Source organism: Phocoena phocoena, chromosome 7, assembly GCF_963924675.1.
Source record: "Phocoena phocoena chromosome 7, mPhoPho1.1, whole genome shotgun sequence".
In the NCBI taxonomy this organism is placed as follows: domain Eukaryota; kingdom Metazoa; phylum Chordata; class Mammalia; order Artiodactyla; family Phocoenidae; genus Phocoena; species Phocoena phocoena.
In genome coordinates this window covers 42401975-42422395 of record NC_089225.1, presented here as the reverse complement: position 1 = coordinate 42422395, position 20421 = coordinate 42401975, and the positions used below count along the sequence as shown (strand labels likewise).

The window sequence follows — 20421 nt, the reverse complement described above, 5'->3', positions numbered from 1 at the left end:
CAGATAAAAAAAACTGGCCAAAGTCTTACGCTAGTAACTGGAAGAGCTGGGATTCAAGCCCAGTATGGTTTGATTTCAAAGTCAGGGCTTCTCGCCACTGTGCTATATAGTAGAATAGCTTGTGATCCCATTTTTGCATTAAACACACACACACACACACACACACACACACACACACACACACACACAATATGCCTAGGAAGAAACCTAGAAAAATAAAAACCAAAGTGTTAGCAGTTATTTCTGTGGGGTACAACTAAAAGGAGTTTTTTCCTTTTTAAACATTTGTACTTTTTTCCTGGAAATCAGAAACAAACACATACTGAAGTATTTTGGAAGTATTTATTAAGTTTATTCAAAAGGTATGTGGCTTTGGGCTTAAGGAAACTGTAACTTAAAGAAAGGGACAGCCTTTCAGTGCCGTAGGTGTAAGATTTTAAGTCCTTGTTAGTTGCTTGATATTCCCCCCCAAGTCATTAAGTGGCTAATGAAATTCTTGCTGGTTAAAAATTCTAGATTCAGTAAGAATTCCCTGAACTTCAATTTTGTCTGTGCTTTGTCTTTTTGTCACCACAGGCGGAGCAGCTCACGTTCCAGGACCTTGAACTAGCTGCAAGCAGCGGGGCATGCTCTCAGTGAATGGAGTCAGTTAATGCTATCTTCAGCACTCCGGTCATGTTCCTGTACCTGATGCACGCCTAACTGATTTCAAAAGGGACTGATGGGGAAGAAAAAAAAGATGAAAATCTGGTCAAGTATCAATAAGGGCACATCTGTCTTGTTCCTGAAGATAGGTCATCACATTCTTATGACTTCAAAAGTGGTTTCCCAGATTGAATTTCAATTCCTCTTGAATATGTTTTTATTATTTAATTCTATCATCTAAATTAGTTTTCTAATCACTGAGCTTGCTATTACCCAACTGTGTTCCTATTAACATGTTCATATTTTTTGTCAATATTAAAATACATGGTAAATCAAACTGCCATCCAGAATTGTGTAATATACCTCAAGTTTCTTGGGAGTGATAAAGTCTGTTATCTTCTGATTGAAATTTACATAAACTTTAATGAAATATGTTTACAAGATTTTTATTCTTGAAGTTATAGATCACAGAATATAATTCATCTTAACTGCTCAAACTGGGCAAGGGTTGTGGCTGTTTTGCGCATCTCTTTAGGTCAAGTGCCCAGCATACTGCCTGGAACATAGAAGATGCTTAATACACATTGTTGCTGTAACACAAATTGTGAAAAAGTAATACCGGGTTCTTCATTGTTCTGAAAGATCAGGTGTATGTAAATTATTACTTACTACTTTGTTCGAACAGGTCAAATTATTCTCTCCCACTCCAGGTAGGAAATTCCAGTAGCCTCATTGCATAACAATCAGGCAACCAGCAGTTTTGCTGCTGAAAAGGCCTTTGGTCATCAAAATACAATAAAGTATTCCTAGGTGAAGGCAAGGGGAAGTCTCCGTTAAAATTATTTTTCCCTACTCTACTCTAGACAAACAACAGAAATCACTAGGAAAATAAGTTAATATTGAGGATTAAAAATAAGCAAAAGTTCCATTTTGAAGACTATATATTCAGTCCATTTACCTTCACACTGATTCCACAGTTCTGTGTGATAGCTGGTCATTATATGTTATTCAGAACAGTCTATTTCTTTCTGAACCACTTACTTTATATGATTCTCAAATTGTTCACCACTCTGGGATTCAGGGATCGCGCAGTAAATATGTGCGGTTTTGAAATGCTGTTTTAAGTCACTGAATGTTTTAAGTCACTTTTATTGGAGAATTTTTTTTTTTTTTTTTTTTTTTTGCGGTACGCAGGCCTCTCACTGTTGTGGCCTCTCCCGTTGCGGAGCACAGGCTCAGCAGCCACGGCTCACGGGCCCAGCCGCTCCGTGGCATGTGGGATCTTCCCGGACCGGGGTGTGAACCCGTGTCCCCTGCATCGGCAAGCGGACTCTCAACCACTGCGCCACCAGGGAAGCCCAAGTCACTTTTATTGGAACAATAAAATGAGAGGCAGCTCCACATTAGACACAGGCATATTCCTTCTTTCCTCTCTCCTTCCAGCCAACTATTCCTAGAAACACTTCCCCAACTTTTACTGAATGTCTACAACATGTCTACAGGCACTGTGGCCATGAATGACTCCATCCCATTCCCTTTCACTTCTCATCTGAAGATGCCAAGCAGTTTATGTTCTAGGATCTTCCACTGGAATGCGAAACATTTTAAAATACAAGAATGGGATCATCCACAATAACTCTGTTTCAGTGGGAAGATGTATTCACAATTTCCAATAACTTAATTATCAACAAGCTTCTAGAATGAAATCCATTTATAAGTTTGGGACTGTTTGGTTAGATAGTGAACAGCAGTTAGGAGCAAGCTCATTTGCAAATTAATAAATCAAGGCAATTCATTTTAATGTGAAAAAAATCTTAGTTTTGTTTTAACAAAGACACCACATCTTCATCACAGTATTATGTGAGAAAAATGCAATAAATCACTACAAAATTATGTACACTTAAGAAATTATATATTTTTTCATTCATAGACATAAATGGAGGCAAAATTACCTTTGTTGAATATTTATGGCTGTCTTTGAAACCCAAACCCCGCTTATCTTAACATCCCATGCTATGTGTGAGAAAACTAGCCTCTCAAACTCTCTGCAGCCAGAGAGCCGGCCAGTGACCGAGGGTCTAGAAGGAGGCAGGCATGTGAGGGGAGGCGGTGGCACTGCGGGGAGCAGTAGCGGGGGCACTGGCCCTGGACACCCCGACTCAGAATCTGGCTCTCTGGGCTTCCTGGAGCTCCTGAAAGTTGACACCTAATAGCTTCTGGTAAGTTCCTTTCCTGCTTATACAAGCCAGAGAGGATTCTACCGTTTGTAGCTGAAAGTTCTGACTGATGTTTTATGACTGAAAACAAATGCAAACAGGCCCTCTGAAAAGCACTGAAACCTCACTCCTTAACTCTTTACCTGTATTTCCAAGTGCACACTGGATATAATACATTTTGTACTCAACACATTGAAACCCTTTTTTCCCCCAAACGAACTCCCATTTAATCATCACCACCTAGTCACTCACACTGAAGAACATGGAGTCATTTTATTGTCTCCCCTACCCTGCCCGCCTCACTAGCATGTAAGCCCCACGAGGGCAGGGAAGTCTGCCTTGTTCACAGATACGCCTCCAGAACCTACGACAGTATCTGGCACATGGCGCTCACTCAAAACATACACCTTCTGAATTCATCCCAACCACCAAGGACACGGTTGGGGCCTTCATCCTCTCATTGTCTTTGGCTGGATCATTCTTTCAGTCTCCCTCCTAACTTGTCTGCTTGGCTTTGATGTCTCATCCTTTCAGGCTCTCTTCCAGGCTGCTGCTACAGTGAGTTTTCAAATCTGAAAACATTCAAATCTTAAATTCTCCGGATGCTAACGCACAACAGATCCTTACAGGGTAAATTTCAAACATCTTAGTATGGCAGAGGCTCAAACATCTTCGTATGGCACAGAAGGCCCTCCACCACCTGGTTCCTTCCCGTTTGCCCTTTCCCACACAAACCTACATTCTAGGCACTTCTAATTACTTGCAGTTTCCTCACGTACCAGGCTGCTTCACTGCTTCCAATGCTATTTTGGGGGTAGAATGTGTAGGAACACAGTCTGGAAACTCAGAATTACACAAATTCCAGAATGGTATATGTGGTACAGTGTAACAATACATATGTCATATACCCATGAAATGGAACACTCTTAAGTTTACCTTCACTTTGTATCACTTAATAACAGGAATATCTTTGGAAAACGGTCTACTTAATTAAGTCACTACTCAATTTCCTCCTGATTTCCTACCGTGCCAGATGTGAGCTTAGGTGGACAGCAGTAGGTAAACAGTAGGGGACGGGGGAGTGGAGAATTTGATGGAGCTACACAGTAACTTTACCATGTCATTTCCCTCACCTTCTCCCTGGTCTAGATGGGGCTCTTTCTATCACTAGTAAAGTGCAAGTTACTGTCATTATTCTCCTGTAAGATACACTGAATTGGGACAGAATCCGAGTTATTTCACTTTGTTTTATTTTAAAAAAGTCATTGTGTTAAGAAATTTTATACACACACAGCCATATATATGTGAACCCTTATTAGTAGTTCAAAAAATTAAGCACAGCCAAAACCAAATTCAATTTCACTTGGCATTAAAGGACAGGAATTACTGGAATGAATGTTCTAGAAACTATCTGATTTATAAATAGAGTACAGGTGTGTACCACTGTCTAGACCACACACCCTCCACAGCGTCCTCTCTGGTGAGCACTAATCATCCTTCGAGAATTAGCTTGATGAAAGTTGATCACTTCTTCCTTTACATGAAGAATGTACCCATTAATCTATCTCGAGTTTTGTTTTTCATATGATTGCGATTGCAGGATTTGTTTACCTGTTTCCACTATCAGACTATGGCTCTCTTGAGGGTAAAGATTGTGTCTTAATTCTGCCTGCATTCGACCAGCACTGATATAGGATGCTAAATAAATGATAGCTGACCGTAACTTTTTGGGTTGTTCTTTATTAGGGTTAATCCTGTGTTATTTTAGAAATTGTTTCAATCATTCTACAAAGGAGATTTCGGCTCTTTCTACATCTTATAGAAAAGATGTCTGTTGTAAATATTATAGGAATCAATCCAACAAATATTTATTGATCATCTACTGAGTGCCAGACATTGTTAGAGGCTGGGGTATAATGGTGACAAGAGGCAAAGCCTTTGCCTTCTGCATGCTCACAATTGTCTTGTAATTACTCATTACAGTACGCAGGTGACTCCCCCACTGGATCACATGCCCCTCAAAGGCAAGGTGTCAAGAGACTTTTGAAAGGCAGAAACCTGTAAGAGAGTGCTCTGATGAGTCCAGCAGTGTTATGATTGAAGAAGCATTCGCATATCTATAACAACCCAAAGTGTGAAACATTTGTCTTTTAAAACAAAAACAAGACCCAGCTCTCCTTCTACTTACCTATGAAAATGAGGGAAATTGGTATTAGGACTACCCAGGTAGGAATTTGAACATGAAGGCTCCGAGGGAAGAGGTATGTAGCAATGTGAAATGTACTGTTATATTCAAGAATTTGCTTCAGTTCCCACAGATCAAAAATTATAAAGTGCTAGAAATCAGCCAGTTTGGGAGACCATCAATATAATAGTCCACATGTGCAGATAAACCTGACATGTCAGGTCTCCCCTGTGTATTATGACAGTCTCTTCAAATGGTTGTTTAAACCACCCCAATTTAGCAGCATTACATAATCTATGTATTTCACTATTGCAACATATTCTTTCACAATATTTTTCTAAAATGACCCTTAGGTGATCTTCCTTTACTGAACAGAGGTAATTAACAGATGAACTCTCATTGATCATATGTTCATTAATCTTACTATAAATATTTTCAAAACTGTATGTGTACATTGCTGGCCTGACGTTTTACTCTTGGCTTTCCTATTAGTTTTACTATTTTGAGCTCTGACCATAAATGTTGAGTTCCACGCAAAGGTTCTGTATTTCTGGACATTCAGATGGCCGACAGGCATGTGAAAAAATGCTTGACATCATTAATCATCAGAAAAATGCAAATTAAAACCACAATAGGATGTCACCTCACACATGTCAGAATGGCCATCATCAAAAAGAACACAAGCAATAAATGCTGGAGAGGATGTGGAGAAAAATGAACCCTGTACACTGTTGGTGGGAATGTAAATTGGTGCAGTCACTGTGGAAAACAGTGTGGAGGTTTCTCAAAAAAACTAAAAATAGAACTACCATATGACAAAGAAATTTACTCCTGGGTATATATCCAAAATAACAAAAAACACTAATTCGAAAAGATACATGCACCCCCAATGTTCACAGCAGCATTCTTTACAACTGCCAAGATATGGAAGCAACCTAAGTGTCCATCAACACTGGATAATGTTTCACTTTGTTTTATTTTAAAAAAGTCATTGTGTTAAGAAATTTATGGCACAGAAATTCAACAGTGAAGATGTGTGATGTATATATACATATATACAATGGAATACTACTCAGCCAGAAAAAGAATGAAATTTTGCCATTTTCAGCAACATGGATGGACTTGGAGGGTATTATGCTAAGTGAAATGAGTCAGACACAGAAAGCAAACACTGTATGATACCATTTATATGAGGAATCTAAAAAATACAACAAACTAGTGAATATAACAAAACAGAAACAGACTCATAGATATAGGCAACAAACCAGTGGCTACCAGTGGGGAGAGGGATGAGGGGAGGGGCAAGATAGGGGCAGGGGATAAAGAGGTACAAACTATTATGTATGAAATAAATAAGCTAAGAGGATATATTGTACAACACAGGGAATATAGCCAGTATTTAATAATGACTGTAAATGGAGTATAACCTTTAAAAATTGCGAATCAGTACATTATACACCTGTAACATATAATATTATACACCAACTATACTTCAATTAAAAAAAAGTTCTGTATTTCTTCTGCACACGTTAACTCTTGAATTTAGGAACTACCACGTGCTTACAGATGAAATCTCAGTAAGTAGCTGGAATAAATTCCAAAATGCATTTTTCTCCTTCTCCACCAATTCATTACTAACTGAAGTTATTCCATTAGCAAATGTTCTGGATTCTAAATCCATTACGAAAAAAATTCTGGCAGCTCATTATTGGTTTGTTATAACTGCCTTTGTAATCCATTGCTCTAATATTTATAAGTCTACCTTTCACTTGATTCCAAGGTCCATTTCTCAGTTAAAAAAGAAAAAGTTGGTTTGTTCGGGTTTTTATTTTAGGCGATTAATTCATATTGAAATTACTTACTACCCAGCTATCCTCTAGGTATTACAGATTACGTTTTAATGAACCGCTTCAGAATCTTCTTAGGTATGAAAGCTAGGCTCCATAGTCCACAGGTCACTCCAGATTTCCTATTATGCACCTAGGATTTTCTCAGCCAGAATCTGGCAAAATAACTACTAATGATTCTCAACTTTTGGTCTCTATCTGGAGTTCTACCAGATAAAATTTAAAATAAATTCCCTTAACGGAGTAACCCATTCTATCCAATACTTAAATTTCTCTATCTTCATTAATTATAATTAAATCTTAAATTATGATACGGCGATAACATCATACCACACTTTTAAGTCTTTTAAAATTTCTATCTAGTATTGCTTTGACTTTCCTTGTAATTAGTACGTTTAAAACTTTACCCAGTTTCTGTTAATGCATTTGTAAAATATTCCATTAGTTTTTTGTGAGTTCTTAGCTGGGTAAAGCTCATTCTGTGGTTTAGCTTTCTTGAGTGCTCTTGAATCTATGCTTGAGAAAGGCACTTTTTGAAGATAATGCCTGTGAAAGTCCCAGGTTTTAAAGCATTCACCATGTAAGCAGGTCAAATTTCTCCTCCCCTTGACCTCGGCAAGAACGTTCTTGAGTTCATTTTATACTCATAATTAGCATGGTGAGAAGTGGGGTCTAGAAGCCTAAGATGGAATCAAGGGCTCTCTAATGCCATGAGCCATCTTCTGATGCTCCAAGAACTCATTACCATCTAACAATAGGAAACTGATAGGTTTTAACAGTTTTGTTTTTCTTAAGTTTGGGAAACAAGGACCTCATCTCTCCCTTTTAGTTAGATAAGAATTAACTAAGGGCTTCCCTGGTGGCGCAGTGGTTGAGAATCTGCCTGCCAATGCAGGGGCCACGGGTTCGAGCCCTGGTCCGGGAAGATCCCACATGCCGCGGAGCAACAAAGCCCGTGCGCCCCAACTACCGAGCCTGCGCTCTAGAGCCCGCGAGCCACAACTACTGAGCTTGTGCTCTAGAGCCCGTGCTCCGCAACGAGAGAAGCCACCTCAAGGAGAAGCCCGCGCACCGCAAAGAAGAGTAGCCCCTGCTCGCTGCAACTAGAGAAAGTCGTGTGCAGCAGTGAAGACCCAAAAATAAACGCAGTCAAAAATAAATAAAAAAAAAATTTTTAATGAATAAAATCTATCTTAAAAAAAAATTAAGAAATAAATCCTTTACATTAAACAGAGACGTACTCTCTGTCTTACTGTCAAAACTAGAGCAATTAGACAAAATTAAATACATTACGATTATTCTTCCTGAGACAGCTGCGGATAGCTATCCTTCCACTAAGCTATTTCAGTAAGTCAAAGACGGGAAGGCTAATATGTACCACAGACGATGATGGTGAACGGCTCTGCCTGGCTGAAGGAGAGGAGGGGAGGTGGGAGGCAGACAGCTATCCCTACCCACCACGTTATTTTTCCTAAGGGGCTCTGAGGACCCTAGTTTGACAAATCACTAGCCTTTAGATAATAAGGGTATTTTAGCAGTAATACTTAGAAAGCAATCCTTCTTAGTATTTTACTACATTTTGGGGAGCTTCTTCCAAATTTACTTATTGTCTATTCATAATCAATCTCAACAAAAACAAAACCAAAAGCTCTCAGTCCAAATTTATGATTTTTCGGGACTGAGGCTCCTTTCTGTGTCCTCTTTATTGTGCTCTCAGACCGTAGAAAATTTTCTATTGGATGGAGACTGATTTCCTTCTTCCTGCCAAAGGACCACTTGATACCAGCAGTCAGGAAAAGTGAAACCATGACAACATGCCCATAATTGTAGTTTATTATTATTTTTAATGTGTTATGGTTTTGAATTGCCCCTGAAAATGGTATATGCCTGTAATTTGAACTGAGCAAGGCATAAAGAATGAGACAGGGCAAAGGCTCTCTTTTCATAATTATTTTTATGTCTGAAGGTGACACTGAGGTTAAAGAAAAGGCACTTGAATTAAAAATGATGTCCTTCACGTAGAATGCAGCTGCTCCTGAGCCATCAGCAACAGGACATGAGCCCTGAGTTCCCTTCCATGCATGGTGATGGATATGTGCCCGTCCACCTGCACTCACTTGTCACCATCACCTGGGTGACCAACAGAAGGAACAGGCAAGACGGCTGCAGGAAGGCAGGCCTGAGGTTTCATGGAACACGGGAAAGGTCAGAGGCTTACAGTCGGACCCACATACTCCTTGCTCAGTGACACCTCACCTGAAAAAACTGGCCACGCGCTCAGAATATGCTTTTACAATTTCAGTCTTTAAAAAATAATGAGGAACAGCAAAGGGCGGTATAAAAGTGCGATCTTGGTTTTCCACTGGCTGCTAGCAAGTTTAGAGTAAAATGTATAACTGAACACTGTGGTGAACATTTTCGGTCTCATGACTGGCTCTATTTTGTTGTCACCCTTGTTTACTCAGTTCTTCATTCCACTCCTCCCTCATGCCACTTTACCATATTTTTGCACCCTTATAACATCTGTCTAAAATGGATTCCAGGAAAAGGTAAGATAAAAGTAAATAATATTACAGCCAGTCTCTGAAAGAGAAAGTTATGTACTTGATGCACAGCAAAAACGTTAAAGGAACAGGAAATATCAGATTAGCCCTTTAAACAATTCAAGTAACTTGAATTGTTTAATAGGGACTAGAGGTGAACACACATTTTAGAAGATGTTAAATATTCTTTGACAAAAGCATTTTGTGTTACTGCTTTGAATCTATGAATAAAAGATCCAGAGGACCACATGGGAAGGGGAGGATTAAAAAGAATGTCATACAAGACAAAAATGAGACAAACAGTTCCCTCTGGTATCTCCATAAATTATACAGGAAGCATGACTTCTGTTTAAGCTCATGCCACAACAGGTATTCCAACCAGTAAAAGTAGAAATCAGAATAGAAGGGTTTTCTAACATTTCAGATGACATTTGAAAGAGTGAAAGCAACTGAGATGAAAATAGTAAAATGACTAAATACAAAACCGAACTCTCTTTCCTAAGTATTCTGCCATAACTTAGGATGCTATTTAGGCAAAGGGTCAAGCCTCAGAATAGATGGGCCACTGTGAATTATTTGTATTGAGGTCTACAAAATGCTACTGTCTCCCTCATTTCTGTTCTTTCAAATTCTTCCAAAGGCAAAGAAACAGAAAAGGAAAACATTTCTTAAAATTTAAGATAAAAAAAACAAGAAAGAGCACACACAAATATACTCCTTTTAGAAATATGTAAAACAATTCAAAATCGTACATTTTTAAATAAAGCTGGCACTGGTAAGAAGCAGCGTGAGGGTCCTGTTTTTCTACTTGCTCTACAGGAGATGGAGCACAGAGTTAACATGGGACTAAGCTGTAGAGATCTATAGTAAGAGGTACACTGGCTGACATCCCAAACCCATAAAATTCCTCATTATAAATAGTTCTGTTTATGATGCATACAATTTCATTTTGAATATTATTTAGGATGTAAAATGCTCTGAAAAGCCTATATAAAAATTCACTTAAAAGCAACTTTAAGATATCATAAAATTAAATGTTTTATTAAACGCGTACCGACCACTCTGATTACTTAGACATTCAAGAGCAAAAGATATATTCATATATGATTCTTTGATACTCATATAAAGACATTATCAAATCTGGTGTGTGTCTAAAGAATGATATTCACTTTCTGTCCACTGATCACCCAGAAGATTTTATTAAAAAATTATTATAAACAGTAAAGTTTCTGTAATTTCTGAGGAAACTTTTCATTATGAGTGTGAAAAGGAAGAACATGATCTATTTCTTAAAGTTCTGCTTTGCTTTTTGAGAAAAATAACGCTTCTCCCTGTCATAGCATTTTCAGCTCTTGATTCATGGTCAAGCACCATAAATAGCTGTTTTAGTGCTGAAGGAGGAATGAATTCACAAGTGGGGTAGAGTACAGACCCCACATCATCAATAACTGTCCAGGAAGAAGAATGGATGCATAAGGATACAGTCAAAATTTGGCGGAGCATATGCTAGGCTTCTAGGTAGTAAGACTTAACGAACCCAGCTAAGTGCTTCTAGAATGCTTTAAATCTCCCCTGAAAGCTCTCATGGATCCCTCATTTGTCCTACATCCCCTTTCCCACCCTGTTTCCTTCTCTTCTCTATTATCCCCCCACACATAATTATGCAGGGTTTCCAAACTACTGAATAGGGGAATGAAATGGAAAAAGGCCTGTTAGAATGAATGAGAAGGAATGACAACAATGACAATGGAAAGTAAAGTCTCTTCAAACAGAATTCTTGATGTATAATGGGTGAGCCATAAACACTGCTCAGGCACTCTCCACGGCAAATGGACAAGTGGCTGGACAAGACTGTTAAATTCCTAGCTTTAATACCCAGCATTCTTCTTTTAAGAAATATGAATGAAAAGAGGAACAGTGGTTCGCAACGTGACACAAGTGGTTGGTCTGCTTTATCCTGCTTTCCCCTCTTTGCTCCCTCTCCCATTCACTGCCACAGTGAGCCAACATTATTGATGGAAAAGGCATTACAAAGTATATGGAGCATACTGTGTAGATTTATAATCTAATTTAACTTAAATAAATATTCTTCATTTGAACTATTGAAGAAAACATCTACCACTCAGATTTTTAAAAATATGACCTTCTTAACTTTATAAAATGAAAAAAAAAAGTTTTAACCAAAATTTCAGTCAGAAAATTAAGAGCTGGATTACTTAATATTTAAACTTTTTGTTACACAGCATTTAAAACACACACTCACTGATATATAAAAGAAAACAGTATAATGAACCCCCTATGGATTCATCACCCAGCTTCAACAAATAAAAGGGAACATGTGGTCAACACTTACTTCATCTATACTTTTACCCACTGTTTTCTGTGCATTACTAGATTATTTTGAACCAAGTCTCAGGCATCTTATTACTTTAGATGTATATCTAAATATAGAGACTTTTAAAAGACTATAACCACAATAACATTATCACACCTAAAAAAATTACCAGTAAAATTCTTCATATCAACAAATATCTAGTCAGTATTCAAAGTTCCTGTTTGAATTCTTGAAAACAGTTGCTTGAATCAAGACCAAAACAATGTCTACACATTGTATTTGGTTGTTATGTCTCTAAAAATTTCTTTTCATGCAGTCTCACGCTCCCTCTTACATCATTTTTTCCCTGTTTGAAACGATTTCAGTTGCCTTGCAAAATTCCCAATAGACTGGATCTAACTAAGGCATCAGCAAAATGTTGTTTAACCTGTTCCTCTGTCTCTGATTTCCTATGAATTGTTACTTATATCTAGATGGTTGAGCAATCTGGAGGCAAGAATGCATCCTAGGTGATGATATGCACTTCCCATTGCATCATTTCAGAAGGCCAAAATTTCTCACTATCTTTTGTTTTGTAGAACATCTATCTTAGATCAGTGAGTTCAGGTGCTGTCAGCCTGATCCATTTATTGTAAAGTTTCTCATCATTTTTTCAGCTAAAGATTTTAACAGCCATTGATGATTACTGATGTAGATACACTGTTTTGTCAGTGGTTGCAAAAAAAACTCACCCAAGATTTTAATTTCTAGACTTTGTTTGAATGTACTACTCTGGTCAATAGTAGTTTCTACCTTTGTATCTATGTTCATAAGGAATACAATGCTGTTTCACTTACTATTTACAAATAAGTCTTTACTGAAAGTTATTTTGCTAATGCTCCTCTGAAAATAGATATAATCCTGTATTTTGTACTTCCTAAGCACCAGTTCTTAGATGATCATTGATAATTTTGCTTGAATTTTCTCTGTGGCTCAAATAGCCGCATTATTGATAATGTAACTAAAGCTGGGGGTAGATCAACCTTTAATTGGCGTGTTCTAAAGCAGAAACAACAGATCACGGGATCCTAGAATAATTGGCTGTTATTTGTTCTTTTCCAATAAAAAAAAGGCTAGAAGAAATAAACAAGTATACCCTAAAGACATTCCTCCTTGGCTTATAAGCAGTCCAATAATGCGAACCAAATGTTGTATCTAAACTATCTGACAGTGGTTAAAATGTGTAATTGTTTAATATAACATTTTTAAGCTATGAAAATCTGTAGCCTACAGGCATTCTCCCTGTTCAGTTTTAGAGTGGTTTTCTCCCTATTTAACTGGGGAGTAACACAACAGCAGGGCAGAAAAATCTATGCAAAAACCAGATGAGATTGATTTGTTATTAAATAGATTGTGAAGCCTCAGGGAGGATAGCTATAATAACAATTTAGTCACTACAAAGTCTGGCAACGTTGTCAGTTGTTTTTCCCCGCCCTTGGCAGACATGCCATGTTCATTTTTATGGCAAGCTGATTAACGGCTAAAAATGCACTAATGGATGGCTCTCACTTTTAGGTGGATAATCACATTTCCAATTTCCTTTTCTATACATCATTGGATTAGAGCATATACAGTAGTATATCTCTGAAGGGCTGAGGAAACATCTCATCACACACATCAGTCTTTCCCCTCTGTGTCCTTAACCTGCCAAATGGTAATGAGAATGGGAACTTAACACCAACCTTCCTTTATTTCATGGAGAGTAAAGGAATTAGATGAAGGAATGGCAAACTGCCCCCCCACATCGCAAATAATGAACCGCAGAGAGTACATTAGTGGCAATGTTTTTCAAGATCGTTTTCTAGAATCTTTGAATTAATACCTACATGACTTCTTGTAACATGTCTGTGATCAACCAAAAACAGAAAATAGAAGCCACGCCAAAGTTTCTACGAAGGAGAGACAAAATAGTGGTAGTGGAGATGGGGCTGGGGGCTAGGGGTTTTGTACTTGTCTTTGTATAGCAAGCAGTTTTGATATAGACTGTGTCTATCTGGAGCGGTGGAGTGGAGGTAAGTGGGTTGCCTAAGTCTTCTCAAACGAATTCTTGACACCCCAGTGGGAAATCAATAGAATAAAACTATTTTTAGGAGAAAATATCATCTTAATGTTAAAATCAGGTGTACAATAATAATAAAAACCAAAGCAAACTAAAACACAAAAACAAACCTCGTGGAAACCCTTGAACAAGCAGATAATGGGTATAAAACATCGACTCGCACAAATGTTTATTATATCATAGGTGCTCAATGGCTATTGTTCTCTTCCCTCTAATATAATTACAAAGAAGTATTTTCACCTAAGGATATGAGAATCAAAGACACCAAAGCAAGGCCTCCCTGGATAGAGCCAGGACAATGTAATCTGATCAGCACACTGCTCTTCAAAAATAAACATAATAAAATACAGACATATATTTTATGCGGCTACTAAGGTACTTTGTCATATGGCTAAATTACACACAATGTTCCCTTCTACTAGACTGGAAATTCCAGGCTTCTGTATCTTTGTATCTCTACAATAAAGCAAAGGCATAACTATTTACTGAGTGAATTTAGAGAAGACGTCATAAACCTTTGCAGAAGAAAATAAAAGCAGTTACTAAAGGAAATGTGGACATAGAAAGAGAAATGAGTGTTAGTATCATCTGTTTGGGCAGATTTGGAGAATTTGAGATCCATTATTATATATCACATATAGAGGGTTGTTTCTCCTACATACTTGTCATCATACTAAAGACTTATATTCTAAAAATAGATTAATATGGTATACTTTGTGTTGTGATGTACCAAGGCTTGTACTATTTTAGATGTATTGATATATCCCAGAGTTATTTCAGCTCGATAAAACTAATGATGGAACCAAAAAATAAGTAAATAAATAAACCAAATTACTCATTAGAAAAATGGGCAAAGGATATGACCAGAAGAGGAAATGCAAATGGATCATAAGGATATGAAAAGATATTTAACCCGACCAGTCATCAAGAAAATGCAAAGTAAAATGAGATAACATTAGATTGGTAAAATTTAAAGACGCTGCGTAATATTAAATGTTGGCCAAAAAGAAAAGAGAGAGAAAGAGAGAGAACCTGGAACTTTTTCACACACTGCTTGAGAGGGTGCAATTGTTGAGGTACCTGAGAAAGCAGCTCAGCAAGATCTAGAAAAATTGAAAACATGCATTCATTATGCCCGAAGTATTCTACTTCTAATGATACCTCTTCTAGAACCTCACACATGTAAACCAGGAGATAAGTCTCCAAATGTTCACTGCTGCATTACTTAAAATACTTAAAAGTGGAACTTAAATGTTCTTCAGTAGGGGAATGGACAAACAGTTTAATATTCTATGACATAAATATATAACAGCAGTTTAAAAATAAACTAGATTTACACACATCAATATGAATAAATCTCAAACACTGAGTAGAGAAATCAAGATGCGTAATGACACACAGATTACACCATTTGTGTATGTTAAAAAAGCACACAAAACATGGGCCATGGATGTATATGATGTATGTATATTATATAAAAGTACACAAAGTAGACTATATACTAGTTAATGCCTATTGGGAAGGGAGAATTGAATGGGGCAAAGAGGTCTTGAATTTTATGTTTAATATATTTTTATATAAAAAAGCCAAAATGATGAATTATCGATGCTTTTCAATTCTGGGATGTACTTAAATTTTTGTTATATCATTCTCTATACTTTTTAGTATTTTTCACATTTCTCAAGATATAGATTAAAAAGTACAAAATAAGTAATAAGAAAATATAGGAGTAAAGTAATTATTAATTCCTATAAAGCAGTAAAGGTAAATTTTTCCAAAAAGCATCCTGATATATACTATGTGGCCTGTGTAAATTACCTTATAATTTTTCAAAATATACACATGGTTAAAAAAAACCTAATGACTAAGAGTGGTGACTAGTAATATAATTCTTGTATTGATTCAATAATTCATCACTGTTACATATTTTAGGAATAGTAATTATAGAATGCAAACTATGAAAAATTACAGAAAATGAAATAATGTGATTTTAATTAAAACAGTTCTTTAATAAATAATTAAATAATGGCATGGTACATATATTTCAGATGCATGGGCTTCTGAATTTTAAAAAGTATTTTCCTCTTCATTAATTAGGAAAATTCATACAGCTGGGCTGACTCTGTATTTAACCAAATGTATTAAAATAGTCTTTATCTGAAACTTTGATGCTATAAACTTTGAACTATAAACTTGATCTCTTTTTGTGGTTCCTTCTAACCATATCTCCAACTTAACATTTTAAAATGCTCAGTTTAAGAAACAGGTAAATCATTTTGAAATATTTACTCACTATGATTAAGACATTTTGTTGTATAATGTTCTAGGTCCATAAAAGATTCTAATAGTTATGAAGACTACTTGGCTTAAAATTCAAATTCAACATGGTCACATTCTTAGGTTAAAATAGGTTACCTTAATGGAATACTGGTTGAATCACCTTGGGCTCATGCCCTACATAAGACTTAGTTTATGTAAGTTTAATTCAAATGTGTAGAGATAGTTGCCAGGTGGATTTGTATGTCCCAGATGAAACAGGCTTGTGATCACAATGGCAATGTGCAGTAGCAATTAAAATGCTTTTTGGAAGAACTGTGCTTGAGCAAACTGCTCCAGAAAATGACTTCTGGAGAGATGCAGGTCAGCCACAGACTCATTTGTATCTTTCAGATGTGTTACTCTTTACTGTGTTAACACAGGAGAGTTGCATCATAAACATTCAGTGTCACTAAATTTGCTCAGAAGAGCATCCATGTAATAAATATTCACGGTAGAGATCCCGGAGAGGGTTTCTGATAATTACATTCAAATATCAAATAGTTTATTCTTCATTTAGTCTGAATTCCAAATGAACATAAAGAGCTTTTATTTGTTTGACTATTAAGAGTCACTAGTGACCAAATACAATATTAAGAAAGGAAATCTGATGAACTATATTCTGATAAACATAAGAGGACTCCCCAATAGCTTACCTACTATGCACTTAAAACGAACTCAGCTAGCTCAGCAATATACAAGGATTTACCATAACAGAGAGCAAAGGAGAGAGAAAAGAAGGTGAGCCCCTGTGAGGGAGTAGGAGGATGGAGACAGAGGCTAAGGGGAATCCTTACTACTCTCAGTGCCTCTCCCCAGCCCCAAACTAAGAATGCCTGGAGCAGAACCCTTGGGATTTTCCCCTCTTAAAACCTGAGACATAGTAGCATTATTCTCAATTACCAAAAAGTGGAAACAACACAAATGCCCATTAGGTGATTAAAAAAATAAACAAAATGTGGTATATCCATACACTGGAATATTATTTGGAAATAAAAAAGGATGAAGAACTGATACATGTTATAACATGGATGAACCTTGAAATTATCATGCTAAGTTGAAGAAGCCAGTCACAAAAGGCTATATATTGTATGATGCCATATATAGGAAATGTCCAGAAGAGGCAAGCCCATAGGGACAGAAAACAGATCATTGGTTCTCGGTGGCTGGGGGCAGGGGGAAGGAAAAATGGGGAAGGAGTGCTAATGGGTAGAGGGTTCCTTTTTGGGATGGTGAAAATGTTCTAAAATTAGATAGTGGTGATGATTGCACAGCTCTATGAATATACTAAAAAATACTGAATCATATCCTTTAAAAGTATGAAGTTTATGATATATGAAATATATCTCAATAAACTATTATTTAAAAAACTCAGATTTCGGCCAGTGAGAGCACTGAAGGTCAAAGGGACAGAACTTTATCAAGCATCTTCCTGAAGCAGTACATTAAATAAGTAATAAGCTGTCAAAACACAAACATTCAATCTTTGCAAAGACTCTTCATTTTTAAAGAATGTTTCATTTGAGAAAGTTTATTTCACAATGACTTAAAAATATCTGCTGAACAAAAGACCTGACCCATGAAAAAGGCTTTTCGGCTACTGTCAGCCTTACGGCATTTTTAGAATTTTTAATAGTATCAATGGAAGCCTGATGGGCACTAGCAGATGATCCTATAAAGTGTAAAAAAAAAAAATAGTCTGAATGGTAGTAGGGAATCAAATCTTTTCATTAAAAAATAAGAGTTCTTTTCATAAATGGCAATAAGAAGACTATTTGTCAAGATTGTATGACCTTTCTGAAACCATAAAGAATTCTATTATAGCAGAGCTTTAAACTAACTGAAAAGGGAGAGACAATCTTAGGAAGAGTGTGAAGTTATTTAATTTTAATATTGCCACCCATTTCCCCCCTCATTCAGTTGATAGATATGGACAGGATTTTTCTCAGGGTCTAGAGTAACTTCCTAACACCAATGGCAGTCAGCTAAAGGACAGACAATGTGAAGGGGCCAACTGCTTCCAAATGGCATAAACAAATTTTAAAACAATGTGCAAAATATCAAAACAAAAATTTAAAACTAAGCTTCAATTCCAAAAGTTGTCATTAGTGTTTTCTACAATTAATAAAAGGTCCATCATTTAAGTATCTCTTTTGTACTTCAATATAAATGAAAATTTAGTGCTTCATCTTAAGGAGCAGAGAAGCTATGATTTATTTACAAGATAAAATATGTGGAACCAATATCTGTGTCCCAAAGAAATAAACTTTCTCCTTTACCACCTACAACTTACCTAGAAGTAAGTGAGAAGTGAAGTTTCTGTTTCTGGGCAATGGTAAGATTCTGAGCCTGTTATCAGAAATAGTTTTGAAATTCTGTACTGTAAAATTTCAGAAATAATTTCTTGAATTCTGAGATGATCGTATTTATATTTACTGACTTTTCAATTTGAATTATATTTTCTTCTCCTTCCACAGTTTCTGTTACCCCAGCTGAACCACTAGTGTAATGTCTCTGCTCGGATGAAACACGCAACGCAGGCCACATCTTGTACACTTGAAGACTGTGCCTTTTAGTAGTTCCCCTGGCCAAGCCCCCTGCACCCACCGAGTGCAGTTTGCCATGGGAAGGCTGTAGTGACCTCTAACCACCGCTAAATTAGCATCCCTTGGGTGCATCTCCAAGCCACTCTGCTCCTTGACAATTCCTCAGACAGGTGGGAGCCATTAAAAGTTAGAACCGGCTATCAAAGTGGGACTTTAGGAATGAGATAAAAAGTTGGCTGGAGGGAGTTATCTTACACTTAAATTTTTTTGGAAGGGAATGAAATGTGGCAAACTTTAAAAAGTGGTTGCCGGGCTTCCCTGGTGGTGCAGTGGTTGAGAGTCCGCCTGCCGATGCAGGGGACGCGGGTTCGTGCCCCGGTCTGAGAGGATCCCACATGCCCCGGGGCGGCTGGGCCCGTGAGCCATGGCCGCTGAGCCTGCGCGTCCGGAGCCTGTGCTCCGCGACGGGAGAGGCCACAGCAGTGATAGGCCCGCATACCGCAAAAAAAAAAAAAAAAAAAAAAAAAGTGGTTGCCTCTTTTTTCGGGTTAATGGAAATGTTCTACATTTCAATCATGATGGTGGTTATACAACTACATGCCAAACTGCCAAAAATCATAAAACTGTATGCTACAAAGGGTGAATTTTACTGTAAGTAAATTACACTTCAATAAACCGGACCTAAAAATAAAGTGGTTATCTCTGAATGGTAGAATTACGATTTTTCTCTTTAGTTTCTTGAACTTTACAAATTGACTAAAATGAGCATTATGTAACTCCAGTCAGTTAAAAGGTGAGAATACTGTTTTGGCCACACTTGTCCCCTTCTGTGCCCTTGGGAGTGTAGGTAGGCAGGGGAAGTCCCCTTGCTGTCACCCCCCATCCAGGGAAGTCTAAAGCAGGCTAAGGTGAGAGCAACACTCCATTGATGATACCGCAAAGAGAAAAAGAATAAATCCTACATTCATCAAAATTTGGATTTGAAGGTTGTTGCTTAGCCCATGGGGTGCAAGAAGTTTAAAGGGCATTATTTGCCTCTGAGATTCTTCTGAGATGCGCTGTACATACCTCTGCATCCCCTGAGGACCATTTCTGTCGCTAAGGCATGCACAACGTGCACCTGCACGGTGACCTGCAACACAGGACCTCTCAAATCTTGGTTCCCACTGCCACCCATGACTCTAAAAAGCTCTGCAGACAGAAGTCATCATGGCATGCTGCTTGCTTGGAGAACCCAAAATTGATCCATCCATCTGCATATGCTAACTATCACCCTCCCGCCAAACGGGAGCAACAGAATTGGCCTCCTGGAGAACTGCTTTTAGCTAAGCTGCTTTTCCATCCGTTTATATTGTATTTAACAACAAAAGAAAGAACCCCTGTGAGTCTGATTTTATAATTTAGAAACTACCGAGGACGCTGTTTGCCTCATCACGCAGTGCTCTCAACAGCAACTCACAAGAGAAACCACTCAAGTCTCGGCCCCAGGGACAGTAAATCCTCCTGAGCAACCTGGTTTGTTTTTATCTTCCAGACACTGTGAATCATGTAATTCATTACTGCTTTTTTCTTTAGCCTGGCTATCAGGACACTCAGAGCCAAAGTGGCTCTCTACTTTAAGCCAATGCGTGCAATATTGACAACATATATTTTGTATACTATTTTAACCTTGGCTTCATCTTATTTTTCT

The 20421-nt window shown here is 37.4% G+C and overlaps 1 protein-coding gene across 6 annotated transcripts in view; it reads right to left on the bottom strand.

The window, feature by feature from the left end:
• PKP4 (plakophilin 4) overlaps nt 1-20421 on the bottom strand; it is a 169104-nt gene that overhangs the window by 87734 nt on the left and 60949 nt on the right. The gene's annotated exons all lie outside the window — the stretch shown is intronic.